Below are 16,775 nucleotides of genomic sequence, written 5' to 3'. Positions count from 1 at the left end.
GATCAGAAGACCTTCCCTTTTCTAGTCCTCTGAAGGGAAAAGGCACAGGATAGGCCACAAAGAATGAATTAGGTTTCCTGTAGTGCAGATGAGATTTTAATCGTATTGTGATTCTACTGCAACATTTCTTGTTCCTGTGTACCTAGTGGATAGTGGAAAAAAATCCTGGAGACTAAAATGGATCAAAACTGTTTAGACAATGTAAATGAGAATACTTCCCTTTGTTAGGCCTCTCAGAAATCTTCTCAGGACTGGGAAATACAGGGTACAGATTAGTCCTATCTCACAGACTAGGAAACAGAGACAGAGAGCAGATGAGTGGGGATCTGGAGTCACACTGATGGTTCATACAAGAATGAGGCAGGACCCAGAGGCTTGACCTACTTTCCTCTTTCCACCACCCCCCATACTCTCTCCTGAGTTGCACATTTTGATCCTCTTTGTTATAAGAAGACTCAAATGAAATAAATATACCTATATGTTTTCAGAGCCCATGTTTGCTTGCTTATTTTTTGTTTTTGTTTTTGTTTTCTGCCACTCTAGAAGCAGTCCATCTTTTATGATAATTACAATGAATGCTAAGACTGGAGAATTGGAAAGGTTATGGGTAAAACCTTGAATTTTAGAGTCAGGAAAATCTGTCTGTACTTGGACAAGTTTATTAACCTGTTTCTGGGCCTATAAATAGAAATTACTAACCCCTCCATCCTTGGCACATGCCATGAGGAATTAAATGAGATGATGTAGGTAAAGCACTTGGCGGAGTGCCTACCACTCAGTAAGCACTCAGTAAATGTTAGTCGCTCTGTTACTGAAGCTGTAGACTCCTCTTTAGTGCTTGGTTGGTCAGCTTGGTTTGAGATGAGCCCACCCATGCAGCTTCCTGAGGAGTCTACCTTGTTTGGTGAACCAGCAAAGCTAGTCCTTGGAGGGCCCAGTTCCATCAGTTTTGGTTTGGCATTTTTTTTTCCTGACCCATTTTCTGGCTATAGCTTCTAGGTTCAGGATTGCAACCACATCCTTTTTAGTCTTAACACTCATTGGACATGACTTTCAAAACTGAGATTTTAGTTGTCTGAAGACAATATTAGATCATAGAACAGACACACTACGTGTTCTTATGATTTCCTGATAACTCAAATCTGAAATGTCCATGCCTCAGGGTCCAGAGCAGTTAGAAGGCCCACATTCAAGAATTCATGTCTCTTTTGAAAGAGAGTTCTTGCTTCTTTTAGCATCTACAGCAAAAAAATTGCCTCTTGAGTGTTGAATTATGTAAGACATGTTGCAAAAAAGAGATTTAATGTATATGAATAACACTAAATTCAAAACCATTTACATAGAGGGACTTTGTCAACAAGGAATTCTCAGGAATGGACTGTTCCTGAGTGTCTTTTGAGAAAATTTAATTTCAAAAAGATAAGATATTGATGCCAATTGACATTGGTTTTTCTTTGCTACAAAATGATAAACATGGCCACCTCACGGTTCTCATTTGGGACACATCCCAACCTTGGCCATTTAGTACATTTGCAAATCTGTTTTAAAATAAAACATTTGCTTTTTTATTCCTGTTTGGCCACATGTCATTCACTTATTCGTAAACACGTATGGAGCTCCTACTATGTGCTGGCCACTGTTCACCATCCTGGAGATAATGTTGAACAAAGTATTTTTTTCCCCATTCTAATGAGAAGAGACAGCCGATAATAAAATTCATAAACAAGAAAACTATCAGACAGTGAGGGACACTACACAGAAAATTAGAATGGGGGATTCAGTAGAGTGTAACTGGGTGACTGCTTTATATCAAGCTGTCAGGAGGAAGCAAGTGACAAGAGCAGCCTTCCTGGAAGGGGAAAGAAATCTAGACACAGGCTCTAGGATTTGAATGAACTTGATATTCTCTCCCTGCTCTCCTTTATTCTACCTCATTAAATTGTAAACTCCAAATGGTCAAGGCCTGGCTGATCCATTTTTATGATGAGAAAGTGGTTCTTTCAGCTAATATGTTACCTTCTTCAGTCATATTAAAACTCTCTAAAGGGTAAATTAGAAATTTTCAGGAAATTTCTACAATATTGATGAACGCAACCACTATACCCAGTTGTTCAAATAGAAATTTGGGGTTCATTCAAGACTTTGGTATGAAGATCAAGATATTTTGTGTGGTAAGTTGGCTTTTTTTAGTATGTTTTTTTCTTTCCTACCTAGAAAAAGATCATTAAATGTGGTCATGTTACCTGACTTAGCCAGGATAATTTCTCCTTTTCTTTCAGTGTTAAACTTAGACATCCTTATGTTTAGAGGGTATGCATAAGTTAAGGAAGGTGAGGCTAGGTTATAACAAATAAATTCCACACAACAGTCCTTCTGTGGCTCTCCTCCAAGTGGTGACTCAGGGTTCCACATCCCTTGCATCTTATATTGATGCCATCTGGATTCACCACAGAAGGGAACGTCAGACCCTGGACAGTTGCACAAGGAGTTTTATGGCCAGGCCTGAGAGCAACATACATCATTTCTACTCTTTCCTAATAGGTTGAATCTAGTCACGTGGTCCTAACCTAATAAGGACTTCCAAGGGTGTCCGGGAAATGTAGTTTTCCTATGTGCTTGGGGAGAGGTGAATGGCATGAGATTTGGTGAACTGTAAGCATTGTCTTTGCTACAGGGAAGTCTCCCTTACTGTACCCAGCTCCTCTCCCAAGAGTTAGGTTAGGTTAGGTTCCCCTCTTTGGGGGAAGCATGAAGTCTGACTTGCAGTAGGCACTATTAAATAAGTATTTGTTGGTTGGATGGAAGGAGGGATGGATAGATTGGAACCTAAGGTATTACAGCTAGTAGAAGAGTGAACTACAATGAATATTTGTTGAATTGATGAGCTAATTAATAGAAAATTAATGCACAGTATGCTCAAGAATTATAACAAGAAACCAAACCCACACTATTCAAAAATAGACTAGTTTGGGGAACCCTAGGACATTCTTTTTACTATTTCATATTGTTTCAACATACAGCCTTGCTAGCCCAAATCACTCCATCTCTCCTCCCCTCTGAATTACTCTGGCAATCACTCTGTAGTTGTTTCAAAACTGGGAAATTATTCTGAAGGCATCCATGGCCTATTGATGGCATTGACTTTGGCCCTCCTCCCCATCCCTCCTAGTGTTACCACAAACCTGTTTTTAAGGCCCTGAAGTTGGCTATTCTTGAAACGAAATGGGAAAACCTGAGTTTGTGGGCCAGTTTGGTCCCCAGCCCATTTCCCCAGCCAAAGAGAGTGAACAATCCTGCATTTGTGGCACCCTGAGCCTGCAGCGACCTTCCGGGCCAGCCAGGTTGCTGGAGGGAACACATATTCTCTGAAATGACAGTAGAGGAAGAACCAACCCATTGCCCAAGGACTGATAAATGGGCACCTCTTTTCCCCTGGGACAGCCCCAGCAAGGCCCCATGTAGGGCTTAACTCTTTCCTATCTCCAGCTGTATATATAGAATCCCAACTATCCTGTCCCTTAGCTGAAAATAAATCAGCCTGGAAATAGACAATAATTCATCCTCAGTGCTAACTATTGTTATTTATTTGAGTTGATTATTTGATTAATGTATTTCTCCACCTCTGCACCAGAAGGCAAGGACAACGGCTGCTTTATCACTTTATTTTCTAGTACGTAGCACAGTGCATGGCAAAGAATAGATACTATGGCAATACTTATTAAATGCAGAATAACTATGGGCAAACCAGTCTCAAAACTTAGGCTCTCATTTTGCTTTGTTAAACCATCTTCCCCAGACTGATCATTTCCCTTTCTCATTATAAACACAAAATATATATCAAGTGGCTTCTGCTTTTTGTATTTGACTCAGTGAGTCTCAGAACCATCAAGACAGAAGCTTGGGGTAAGCCCCTTCACCACCTTTCAATTTGGGGCTGATGGTGAAAACCTCTTTGCTTTCCAACTGTTCATGTGCACACATACTCTCCATGCGATAACCAATAGGACCGCTTACAAACCCAGGGGCAAATACTGTCGGGTTTAGTTTTTTTATACAAACCAAGAGGCTTAAATTCCTGTGGTTTAACAGACTGTGGGATGAGCACAAAGTCTAGCATCTCTGTCTTGGGGCTGTCTCCCACCCCATGACTAGTCCAAAACCTCAAAGGCTCACATCATCCAAACAGAAGGGTCTGCCGGACTTCTCCACCCCAGTGGGAGATGGTGGCTGATCACTGCCACCTGCTTGTGTGAGATACCCAGTCAGAGCCTTCAGAGGATGCTGGGCTAGGGCTTTACACGGGCCACTAAAGAGCTGGGGGAGGATGATCCTCTACCTCATGCTCGGCTCAGCGTAGGTTCCCAGAATTACAGCTCTTACTGCCAACCTTCAGTTCTTCATGGGACCTTTCCTCAAAGACCCAGTCACCCAAAAGGGCTGTGTCAGATTATATAAGGCTGTCCAGTCCTGCAGACCCCAAACTTCTGTAAACGTTCCATTCCCAGGGACCATGCCACTGTAGGTCCAGCAACTTTTCCTTTCCAGCCCTTGCAACACAAAAGGTCCTCGGCATTCCTCATTTCCAGCATAGAGGGCTACCGAACCTCTTAGATTGGTCACTTTGATGGTCTCCCTCAGGAGGAGGGAGATACTGCAACACCTCAGGACATTTCACCCTCCCAGACCTTACGATACCTTTCTCTGTAGAAAGAGAAGAGGAGATGAGGAAGGAGATAAATGAGAACACTACCACAGAAGCTGAATATCAGCATGTCATTCCACTACACAGCTCTTCACACACGGACTGCACAGGCATATTCCCTGCTTTTCTTGAGCAGGAGACGGACTTCCTTCTCTAAATTGTGCATATTCCAAAATGTAGTGCACAACTTTACAATCAGGAAGAAAAGGGAGAGATTGTCCTGTTGAGTTGTCTGGCTTCAAGGTACTGAATCTTGGCCAGACATTGTAGTAAAAGAATCAAAATTCTAATGCAAAAGAATTTTTCGGGTGATGGGTGGGATAGGCTCCTGGGGTGTGCTTGGGGAGCTGGGGGTCAAATTGTTCCTTTTTGGAATAAGGGTCCATTTTACTTGGCTGTTGCAAGAACAGGAGTGGCGGACGATTCCACAGACACGGCAGCATGCCCCGGCTCTCGGGTCTGACTCGGAGCTCCTTTTCAGGGAGCCCTGTTGCCATTTTAAAGGTGTCCCCTGGCACCTGGTCATTGCTGTCAGCTTCTGGTCGTGGTAGGAGAGGCAGGATTCCAAAGCATTGACCATCAGTAACAGGTTTGAAGGGAAAACATCAAACCACGCAGAGGTAGGGGAAGTTGCCACATGTGGTTAACTCATGAGACAAGACTTTAAGACCAGTGAAAATCTCCCCAAACTTCACTCTGTGAAACTGCTGTGAGAAGCACACGAATCAAGTGGAGAACTCAAGCATAGAAGTCTCCAGGTGTCACGGAAACGGGCCCCTGATGGTGCCTCCAACCCCAAGACATCAGAGCATGTGACACCTGAGAGGGAGAGGGATTGTGTTTCAGGGATTAAGAGCCTGTGAGTAAAACCAACGTGCGTGTCCCCTGGAATGTGCCCCGTCACTGAATCATGCTGCTGAGTTGTTTTTTCTTGCATGATTTGCTTCTCTAACACTCACTTCAGAGGTTAAAGGTAACTGCTGCCCGTGTCCTCTTGTAGTCCTGCCTTTTAACAGACAGGCAAAGAGCAAGAGCCCCTGGCCTCCCCGAGGATCGGCAGAGGGGAGTTTGACGGTGTGGGGGTCGTCACCGGTGTCCTTCCGTTGGCTGAATGTGATTCGAGTCCATTCCATTCCAAGCAGGCACTGAGCTTGTGTGCGGCGTGTCCTTGGCCCTGTGGACAGGACGTGTAGGAGGCTGCCACCCCACGTGGGGTGATGGTCAAGCAGGGCCACGGCCATGGAGACCGACAAGTACAACATGGAGCAGAGGAGCGGGTTGGGCTGGGTCTGGGAGGATGAGCTGCACTTGTAGGCAACACAAGAAAGGGCCAGTAAGCTGAGGGAAAGCGTTAACGATGGCATGGCTGCCTCAGTCTGTGGGGTACGTGGGGTAGGTGCTGGAACAGTGATGTTAGGACGCGGGGTCCTGGGTGTGGAGGAGTTTGGATCCTTGCTCAAGACTTAGGCTTCAGGCAGAAGCTCACGAGTACTGGCCAAAACCTGGTTGCCCTCCAGGTAACACCCCAGGTGCCCAGCTCTTACAGGAGCCTGGCTCAGGACTGAAGCTGCTTCCTGGAGACCTTGCAGCTGGTGCCAGAATTCCCAGCATTCCTCCCACTCCTCAGAGACCTTCTGGAAACATGCATGTACCTGCTCCCTGAAGGGAGTAACACAGTAACAATCTGACCCCACCCCCTTGCGCTCAGAGTCACCAACAGCTCACATTTCTGAAGCTCAAAGGTAGGCTCTGGAGCGAGGCTGCCTGGGTTCAAAGCCCAGCTCTGGCACTTACAGCTGTGGAGCCCGGGACAGGCTGCCTAACCAGGGAGCTGTCAGTATGTGAGGTATGACGAACACACTCTGGCCGCGGAGGGTCGTGAACATGGGCACAGCTGCGTTCCTTTGCTCAAAAACACCACTTCAAGCAGACTGTTCTAGAAAAGTGTTGACTGATGGAACTATAACGTGAGCCACATATATAATTAAAAAAAATTGGGGGGGTGGATTGCCTGGGTGGCTCAGTCGGTTAAGCATCTGCCTTCGGCTCAGGCTGTGATCCTGGAGTCCTGGGATCGAGCCCCACATCGGGCTCCCTGCTTGGCGGGGAGCCTGCTTCTCCCTCTCCCTCTCCCTCTGCTGCTCCCCCTGCTTGTGCTTTCTCTCTCTCGCTGTCTCTCTCTGTCAAATAAATAAAATCTTAAAAAAAAAAAAAAGAGTAATAGCTGGTACCAGCTAAGAAATGGGCAAATTACTAAACCTGTGCCTGTTTCCTCCTCCATGAAAGAGAATACAACCTAAGGTATTCCTATGCGCCTTAAACTGACATCTATTTGAAGCTCACACACCGGTTCCTCAGCCTGAAATGCCCTGTCCTCCACCTGCAAATCCTTATTCATTCATTAAGACCTTGTTCAAATGTCACCTCCTCTGTGAAGCCTTACCTACCTTGCCTCTTAGCATCAGGTGTTCCTGGTGCTGGACCAACTTAGCACATTGTTCCAACCTGATGGCGTTTCTTGCTTTGTGAATGTTTCCCAAGCTGTCTACTGGGTGAATCTGGAAGGGATTACTGCATCTTATTCATTCTAAGATGCAGATTCTCAACTTTTTAGCATCTTTGGAATCAAGATGCATTATATCACAATTGGCAGTGTTTTGTTCTTTCTTGGTGAGTCCAAAAAAAAGGGGGAGAGAGTAATGGCGTGACTGTAATATATGGCATAGATTTGAAAAATTTCAGTGTTTGCCTTTGTGTCCCCAGGCACTGGGCTCAGTAAATGCAATAAATGTGTCGAATGTACTGACAACAGTAATAAAAGTTTACTGCAATTACCACACGTGTAAATTATTTGGCTGGCTGCCTCTCTTCCACTCTGGACGGTAACCTCTCCAAGAGCAAAGACTGTGGCCTCCTTCAAAGTAATGGGCTGGACATCTTGTGAGAAGCCAAAAGGTAACACCTGGTCTTTGAGAAAAATGTGCCCTTGAGTTACATGCAAGGAAAGAAATCCCACCTTCCTCACTACAGCATGATTAGGCTTTAAAATTTCCTTCACCAAAATATCTGATTACTGCATCAGGAAACAGAACGATCCAGCTAGAGCACCGGGTTGGGAAATGTGCACTTGTGGGACCAAGGGGGAGAGAGAGCATTTCCCCTCAAAGCTGCATGTTTCCTCAGAAACCCCATAGGGCCTCGAACAGATTATCTTTCAAAGGACTCATTACAAGGCAAAAAGAGCTTTTAAATTCCAAGTGTTTTAATAAAATCTTTTCTACCTAGAAGCTCTACTGTCAAATTGTGCTGTCTCTCCCCAATTCATAAAATTCATAAAAATAAAAAAATCCCCTTATTGAGAGCTCCTACTATTGCCAAATACCAATCACTAGAGAGTTTAAAAATAATGCTTTGTCCAGAAAAAGTGGGGGAGGATAGGGAAATAGGGACCTTCTGATGAGTGGTAATCCGCAAACTATACTTCATCAGACACAGGGAATTTTAAAAGACCAATGTATGAAATGTGTGGAATATGCATAGAGTTTCTATAAGCAAATACTGGCTTTTAAGTCTTTGAGTTTATCTCAAAGCTGTTGTTTAAAGGTGTTCCTTGATTTCCCCTGATGAGTGGGTTGGAGTTTCAAGTAACAAAAGGACTCAGGCTTTAGGGGCTCTATCCAATTTGGGGGATCTACCGGATTAAATGCACACACAGACACCATCCCCCAAACTCCCACCATCCCTCCTAAGGGGAAATTGTATCTGTTCTAGCTTTGGCAAGCAGGGCAAACACTTGGATTGCACTAAGATTTTACCTTTTTTTCTTTCCTTTTCAGGTTGTTTTTTTGTTTGTTGCCTGAAAAGAAAACATGGCTTTACACATGCTGCTAAGGTAAATTGTTCCCTGCCTGGCCCTGCTCTCAGGTGCGCTCAGGATGTAGAGTCTCAGGGCTGGGTCCGGCTGGATTCCAGCTGCAGGGGCTCCTGGGAGCATTTGCCAACCTAGGCCCCTTCTGACAGCTCCCGCATCCTGGATATGAAAGGAAACCAATCACAGATTCTTTAACCTTCCCAATCCCCCTCTCTTCCTTCTCTCCTCAAGTTGAGTTTAAGTGAAATTACTCGGCCTGATGGACCCAAAAGGATCATCAAGTAGATGGTTACCCGGTCCTTCTTTCTTCGCCCATATTAATCGTGCCCTTACCCAGCTTCTTTCTGGGGACGATTCCTGCTGCCTGAAGGAAGCCCTCCTAAGTAGGGTTACTAACAGGTTGAGCGGCTGAAAGTCGTATTAATGTGACGCCATTCAGCATATGCCCTTCCCCTTGCTCAGCTCTGATAAGAGTTCACGGCCCCCATCTAGGAGGCACCCCCAGGCCCATGGAGAAGGAGCACTGACAGTTCCAACAGGGTAGGGCCTATATAGCAGGGGATGAGCAGAGCCCAGGCGGGAGGAAGGAGGAGTTCCTGTCTACCTAGCAGCTATCTATCCAGTGCTTGCTGTGTTGAGGCACCTCTCATACAGGATTTCATTCCATCTGTATTTAAGAGCCAGCTGCTGAGTTTGACTCATGAAGAAGGTAGACCCATCACACCCGGCCCTCCTTCCTGACCAGCTCTTTTGACCAACCTTTTCCCCTTAGTTCAGCTGAAACAAACCTGGGATTTTTTTTTCCTACCCGCAAATAATTTTACTGGAACTAAAGAGGAAGCCAAGGAGGGACAATACAAAAACACAGAAGCAGACGAGTTCATAGTCACAGATTTCTTATCTGGGAGAACTTCCTGGGGAATCAGCTCCCTTTCTCTGACCCACATCCTTCATTAAAAGAGGCCTTCATCCTTTGTGTACAGTGAGATAAACACATTTTCAAAGGGGATGGGCCCCTCTCTTCCAGAGATATTTCTCCCCCTTCATCTTGCTCCATCGTCTCCCCCAAGGTCCTGACACTACCTAAGAAGAACATGATCAACATTAATTCAATACGTCCTTTTTAAAAACCTCACAATACTATGAACCCAAATTGGGAAACATACAACAAAATAACTGTCTTGTCATCATCAAACATATTGAGGTCATGAAAGGTAAGGAAAGAGAGAAGTATCCCAAAATGAGACATGACGAGATGGGACACTGGCATGCAATGTGTGATTCCACACTGGATCCTTGTGCTTTAAAAAAAAAAGTGTAATTGCTGGAGAGTGAATGGATCCAAGGATTAGATGGTAGTATTAGGTTAACGTTAATTTCCTGATTTTGATCATTGTATTGTTGTTACATGGACAAATGTCTTTATTTGTAGGAAAAACATACTCAAGTATTCACTGGTGATGGGGCAACATACACTCAAGTGATACAGGGAAAAAATGTTCTTTGTATTCTATTTGCAAATTTTCTTTAAGTTTGAGATTGTTAAACAACTTTGTTTAAACTACTCTCTATCCAGCAATCCCATTTTAGGAATCTGTTCCAAAGATATACTGTTGAAAATACTGAAAGAAAGAGAAAGAAAGAAAGAGCACAAGATTATTATTAGTTTTGCCATTGAAGATGAAACAACTCAAATACCCATTATTAAAAGAAGGAGTAAGAGAGGAGTAAGCAATGTGTCTATATATCATTATGGAGGGGTCTTTAAGCTATAGTCAGCAAAAAAAGCAGAGTTGAGAAAATTGTGTATATATGTGAGGAAAGGAAGTGTATATCTAGGTGTGTATATGTATGCATAACATTTAAAAAAGAATAGAAGAATAAACATAAAATTTTAAAAATAAATGATTACCTGGAAGATATAGGAGAAAATTAGATGAAGGAAATAGGAAATAAAAGTTAGACTACTTTAAATATACTATGTTTTATAGATTTGACTTTGGAACCATGTAAATATTTTATTAAATTACATTATTAAAAAAGTAATCCTGGAAAAGAAAATGAAACAAATGACCCTAAGTGTGAATACAGTCTGCATAACCTCACACCAAGGAACTATTCCATGGGACTTTAAAACTTCAGTTTGGCATCAGGTCCCTGACGGGACATACTTTAGGGGCAGTAAGAACTACAAGAGCAAGAAGACAACCCATTTAAACTCTTTTCAGGAATCCTACCATTGGTGGCAATATTGGTATTTTTCTGAGGGGTGTGCGTGTATGTGTGTGTGTGTGGTATGATAGAACAAATGTGTAATTGTGTCATTTTTGAAAACCAGGATTGTCTTTGAAAACTAAGATTCTCAACTTTGGGAGAAAGGAGATGTACGATTGAAGACGTTAAGCCGAATCCCTGTGATCCTGATTTTAAATTGGAAGTATTAGTATGAACTCATGATGTATTTATTTTAAGAAATGAATATATTTCCTGGTTCAGTCTACTAAAAAGGCCTAGAAGCAATGAGTGACCAGTTAGCATAGAGCACCCTGATGCCCAGAGTGAGCTTAAGCAACACCATTTCCCACTAAAAGACACACGGCTCTTTGAAGAAACAGCTGATTTCAGATTAAAGCAGGAAATGCACAAGATATGCCTGGAACATCTTGTCACTCCAGATAGAAAGTTATTGAAAACTACTAGGATTGCATGAAGGGACTAAAAATTCAGCTTTATGGATAGATCTAGAGGGTATTATGCCAAATGAAGTAAGTCAGACTGAGAAAGACAAATACCGTGTGATTTCACTCATATGTGGAATCTAAAAAAAACAAGACAAATGAATAAACAAACAAAAGCAGAATCAGACCTGTAAATACAAAGAACAAACTGATGGTCACCAGAAGGAACGGGGTGTGGGCTGGACAAAATGGGTGAAGGGGAGTGGGAGACACAGGCTTCCAGCCATGGAATGAAGAAGTCACGGGCATAAAAGGCACGGCATAGAGAATATAGTCCATGTTACTGGAATAGTGCTGTCTGGCAAGCACATCAATAACGCGAGAGACGTTGAATCACTATGTTGTACACCTGAAACTAATGCAACATTGTGTGTCAACTGTATTCAATTTAAAAAAGAAAACAAGCTAACTTTGAGGGGCTCCCACGGGCCAAAAATGGGGCAGTTTGAAAATAAATAGTAATAGTAACTGCAATAGACTAAAATGCATCAAATATGTTTAAATTCATGAGTTCATGTTGATTCTAAAAGATAATCAGTGGTGCGGTCACACTTGAAGGCTGGTGAATCAATTTTTTCTTTCTTGTTTTTTAATCAGTGGAAAATAGGAGGGAAAAAAATCAAGCACTTCTCTTGCCTTTCCTACACTGATGATTGCACTGCCTAACCAAGCAGTACATGAGAAGTTTCTCTTCTCTTTATAGAAGTATTACAGCTAATAAATGAGGAAGTAATGGCATTTTGCAACTTCCAATGAATTAAGGGATATAGGAATTGATCCTCAGTAGAGGAACAGAGAGATCATTGATCAGAGAGAAGCCAGATACTATGTACTTCCTGCTGGGAGAATACCACATCTATAAAGCAGTCCTACCAAAAAGTAAAAATCAGAGCTGAAGCTGATGAAGCCTACAATCCAACGACCAATTTATAGGTAAAACAGAAGACAAAGAAACATAAAATAAGGAACATAATTAACTAAAAAAAACTTCTTAAAAAATGATGATGTTCGTGAGACAACTTAATCTGAACACTGACTAAATATTCGATGCAACTGAGGACTTACCACTATTTTTTTAGATGTGATAATAGAGTTGTAGTTATGTGTTTTTTTGTTTTTGTTTTTTTTTCCCTAAAGAGTCCTTCTCTTTCAGAGATTCCTACAGAGCTGTTTATAGAAGAAACTCTATGATGGCTGGAATTTGCTTCAAAATAATGCAGATGGGGTGGAGGAGGTGAGTGGGGGTATATATGAAACAATTTTGGCCGTGAGTCCACAGAAGTTGAGGCTGAGTGATAGATGCCTGAAATCTTGCATATTCCATCTTTACACATGCTTGAATTTTCCACAATGCAAGCTGGGGAGTGACACCTACTATGTACCGGGGACCAGGCTGGACGCACTGCACCTAAGCCATGAATTGGCATTCCAGAAAAACATAGAGTTTTCCCTCCTGACTTGCACATGTGGGAAGGGAGAAGAATTTGGTGGCAACGCCCTTAACTCTCCCCTTGCTTGATGAGATGAACATGCAGTTTCTTTTGCCAAGTTGGAAACTGAGAGCAGAATGCAACCCTGTCTACAAGGCTCCTGCTCGATCCTGCCGTAGGCCGGAACCATGCCACGGGGTCCAGCTGCAGAGCGTTCCCATCTACCCAGAAACACATGCCGATCTGCGCGAGAGCAAAATAGGCCCACATGTGGGGTTTAACAAAGAACCACCAGACAAAAGCCCCACAGACGCATCTGACCTCTCCCCTGGCCTCTGGGCCTTCCATGGAAATGTGAACTTTCCTTTAACACCCGCTGGACACCCTCTGGCTGTTAACAGCGGTCCTATAGAGAGCGGGCCGTGCCCTTTGGCCAAGTCAGGGGCAGAGGGCCCAGTGCTCCCAACTGCTGACATTCACACCACAATCTCCTCTTATTTCTGGGTCCCACCCTATGTGCAGTTTAGCTCCAGGCCCTTGAGGGTAGAAACATAAATTCAGCGGGACAGTCCCCTGCCTGGAGTGGTGACCTTCATTGCCCATGCCTGGGACATTTTCCCAAGAAATGCAAGAGAAAGCAGCCTCCTCAGAGAGGCATGCGGCCCCACGGAAATGCACAGCAGTGGAGGGGGCCTGGGCACAGGTCTTCCCAGGCTTGTACTGACTCACATCTGGATGGTGGTGATGGAGCATTCCTGTGGCGCCCCGTATGGCTATCCCTTCATTCAAGCACTTACTGAGCCTGAGCATTAGAAACCTGGGGACATGTATGGAAAAAAAAAAAAAAAAAAAGACAGTCTTTGCCCTGAACAGCTATCAGGCAACCTCATTTAGGTGAGGGTGCGATCAGACCACGACTGAGGAGTTCAGGGGAGGGAGAGACACTTTCCAACTACTTCAGCGATGTTGCGGGAGGTGAAGTGTGAAGCAGACCCTATGAAGTGAATAAGATTTCCATTTTAATAGTCAAGAGACTGGGGGGAGTGGGATGCAAGGAGAACAGAGCAGAATTCCCGGTGGAGGGACTGTCTTGAACAAAGTAATGTAAATGGGATTTTATAAAATCCTCTGCAAGTAGAATGAGTAAAACCACTGGTGGTAGGGGACCTCCATGAACGCAAGCGGTACTGCCGACCCTCAGCAATGACCATGGCCTGTTTTATCATCTGGTTGCAACTCACCACTCTTTCAGATGGCTGGCGATCTTCTCTGCCAAGAAAGATAAAAGTGCAGGGGTCACGGTAGTCCAATATTGCTTGCTAATACAAGCAGCAGATGAAGCGAGCCTGGAAGGAGAATTTGAGGACTGGGTCAAAATGATGTGCCGCATAGTTCCACTTACCCGTATGGAAGAGCCTGTTTGTTAACCTCCTGAATCCAGCTCTTTCCAGTCTCATGTTGGATCAACTATCTCACCAGCTTCTTGGTAAACAATGGGAGATCCACATGGTTTGGTTTTTATGAACCTTGGTATTATTAACATGTTGAGCTTGGTAATTCTTTTTTTGTAGGGGCCTGTCCTGTGCATTGCGGGATATCTAGCAGCGTCCCAGGCCTCTACCCACTAGCTGTCAGTAGCATTCAGTCTCCTAGCTGTGACAACCAAAATTGTCTCCAGATATTTCCAAATGGCCAGGGAGTCGCCCCCAGTTGAGAACAACTATAGTACATGAAGAAACCAAAATCATCCTAAAAGCTTACATTTATTGGGTATTTATTATGTGTAAGGCTATTAAGAATTACATATGTTCATACATTCTCCCATTTAATCCTCACAAGATCCTAGTGAAGTATAGGTATAGTGAGTAGTCGCGTTTGACAGATGAAGAAACTAGGGGTGAGAAGGGTATATCAACATACTCAGACTCACCCTCCTCATGAACAGCCAATTCAGGATCTGACCCAAGCCCTCCAACAATGGCACCCTCCCGCTTGTCACCAAGCTGTGTTATCCAATGCCCTAGAGTCCCCAGGACTCTCTCGCCCGATTGGGAAACCAAACAATTTGTTGGCACCACCAAGATAGAAGCCCCTACCAGCAGTCCCAACTCACTTGGTGGGAATCAGACACCGCAGTCCCCCAGGATGGCACACACATGGCCCAGCATAGCTCTGAGAGCCCTTCGGCTGCCACGTGTCTTTACTCTGTGCCCTGCCATTTTCTGAGGACCAGGTGGCTTGCCTGTAGCCCATGTTGACAATATCCTTTCCGAAACGACATCATGTTGACTGCTTCTCGGTGGAGCACCAGTCACCCTATGGCTTCAACACAGAGGAGGGGGAAATGTACCCAGAAGGGATAAACATTTTCCCTTTCAAGTGCATGGCATGAAGGCTGGGTACAGAGTTGCAATGGCCATTATGCCTGCCTCCCCAACATCCGTTCCTCCACCCTTAGTAACTACACCGATTGTTATTCAGGTATCCACACCATCCCTCATGCAGCCTCGATTTTAGACACTACATAGGTGAATAGTTCATAAACATTCACTGACAAATCTGAGTCCAGATCCTAGTTCCACCGAGTACTGGATGTGCAACCTTGTCCAAATTAGTAAACTGTTTGAGCCTCAGTTTCTTCATCTACATAACAGTATAAAGAAAAAAACCACCATGCAGAATTCTCATACAGATTAGAAATAATATGTTCTGTAAAGTTGCTAGTACAAAATAAGTGCTTTTTTAGTGCCCTTGTTCTTGCGGCCAGCCATTAATCCCTCTATAGGGAGTGGTTTGCAGGGTGGTTTCTTAGTGTTATTTACGGTCAGCTGAGAGCAAATGGAATGCAGAGATGAGCATCTGATGGTAGGAGAGGCTGGGGAAAGATGCCAAGCACAAGTGCCCAGGGCCTGGACTCCAGGGTGGCGAGTGTCAAAACTTAGGGGGTGATCATTTTGCAACATTTACAAGTATTGAATCATTATGTTGTATACCTGAAACAAATCTAATGTTATATGGCAATTATATCTCAATTTTAAAAACTTTAGAGGTGCTGAGAGGGTGCCTGGAAGTTTGCTGCTTCGGCATTTCTGAACACAGGGTGCCATGATCATAACATAGATACCAACCGCCAGAGAAACACTCTGGGGGGTGGGCAGGATTTTTAGTGTCCCCCAGGTCATATTGTGCATACTCCACTGACAGAACATCCTGGAACCCTGCTCCAGAATGCTTAGCACCCACAAGCCCACAGTAGAAAGATGCTTAGCTATCTGACATGCCCAAATGTTTCCTATTTCAATTCTAGTTCATTAATTTGGCTCCCAGTGAATGAACTTTGGTGGGTTGGTCTTCAGTGTGTTGTGAGCCAAGACCAGTCCAAAATGGTCTCTGAATTGAATCTCCCATTGCTTTATGCCAATTTCTGAAATACAGATTTACTTATTTCCTACCAATCTATATCCATCAGAAACCCAAATGATGAAACTGATTTCTGGGTATTTCCTTCTTAAAGACTGCAGGAAATATTGTGCACAGTTGTCCAAATCATACAGATAACAATGTGTACCACTTAGTGGGCACCTATTATATGGATCTGAATTCTTAGATTGCCCTTGCAAAGTTCTTATCCCCATCATGCATCCGAGGAAGGAACAGAAGAAGCTCAGAGAGGTTAAATGAGTTGCCCAAGGTCCTTCACCCAGTAAGTATCTAGGCCAGGATTCAAAGCTAGGACTGTCTGACTTTTTTTCTATGCTTCTAAGCTACCTTCCTCTCTTATTACTCCTACTCCTTTGATGTGTGTGTGTGTGTGTGTGTGTTTGGGAGGGGGATGTCCTCTGAGCCCAGAAAAGCTGGCAGAATCCTCTTTTACTTTACATACTGCTTATGGAGCCAATTAGTGACGAATGAGCAAAGTCAAGAGTCTGGGAGCAGACATTCAGAAAGGAGACCCACAGGAAGAAAGGAAGGAAGAAGGGCAAGAAAGGAAGGAGGGAGAGAGGAAGGAAAAGAGGGAAGGAGGAAAGGATGGA

General features: G+C 43.8%; 1 long non-coding RNA gene across 1 annotated transcript in view; it reads right to left on the bottom strand.

The window, feature by feature from the left end:
• The window catches only part of LOC118019154, a 93,732-nt gene that overhangs the window by 52,704 nt on the left and 24,253 nt on the right, over positions 1-16,775 (bottom strand). The window contains exon 4 of the long non-coding RNA XR_004681587.1: positions 13,983-14,087. This is a non-coding gene — a long non-coding RNA (uncharacterized LOC118019154). The remainder of the gene's footprint in view (positions 1-13,982; positions 14,088-16,775) is intronic.

This window comes from Mirounga leonina, unplaced genomic scaffold (genome assembly GCF_011800145.1).
Source record: "Mirounga leonina isolate KUSES-001 unplaced genomic scaffold, KU_Mleo_1.0 Mir_173, whole genome shotgun sequence".
NCBI classification, from domain to species: domain Eukaryota; kingdom Metazoa; phylum Chordata; class Mammalia; order Carnivora; family Phocidae; genus Mirounga; species Mirounga leonina.
Note: the sequence above shows the minus strand (reverse complement) of the source record. Positions and strands in the feature narration are given on the sequence as shown.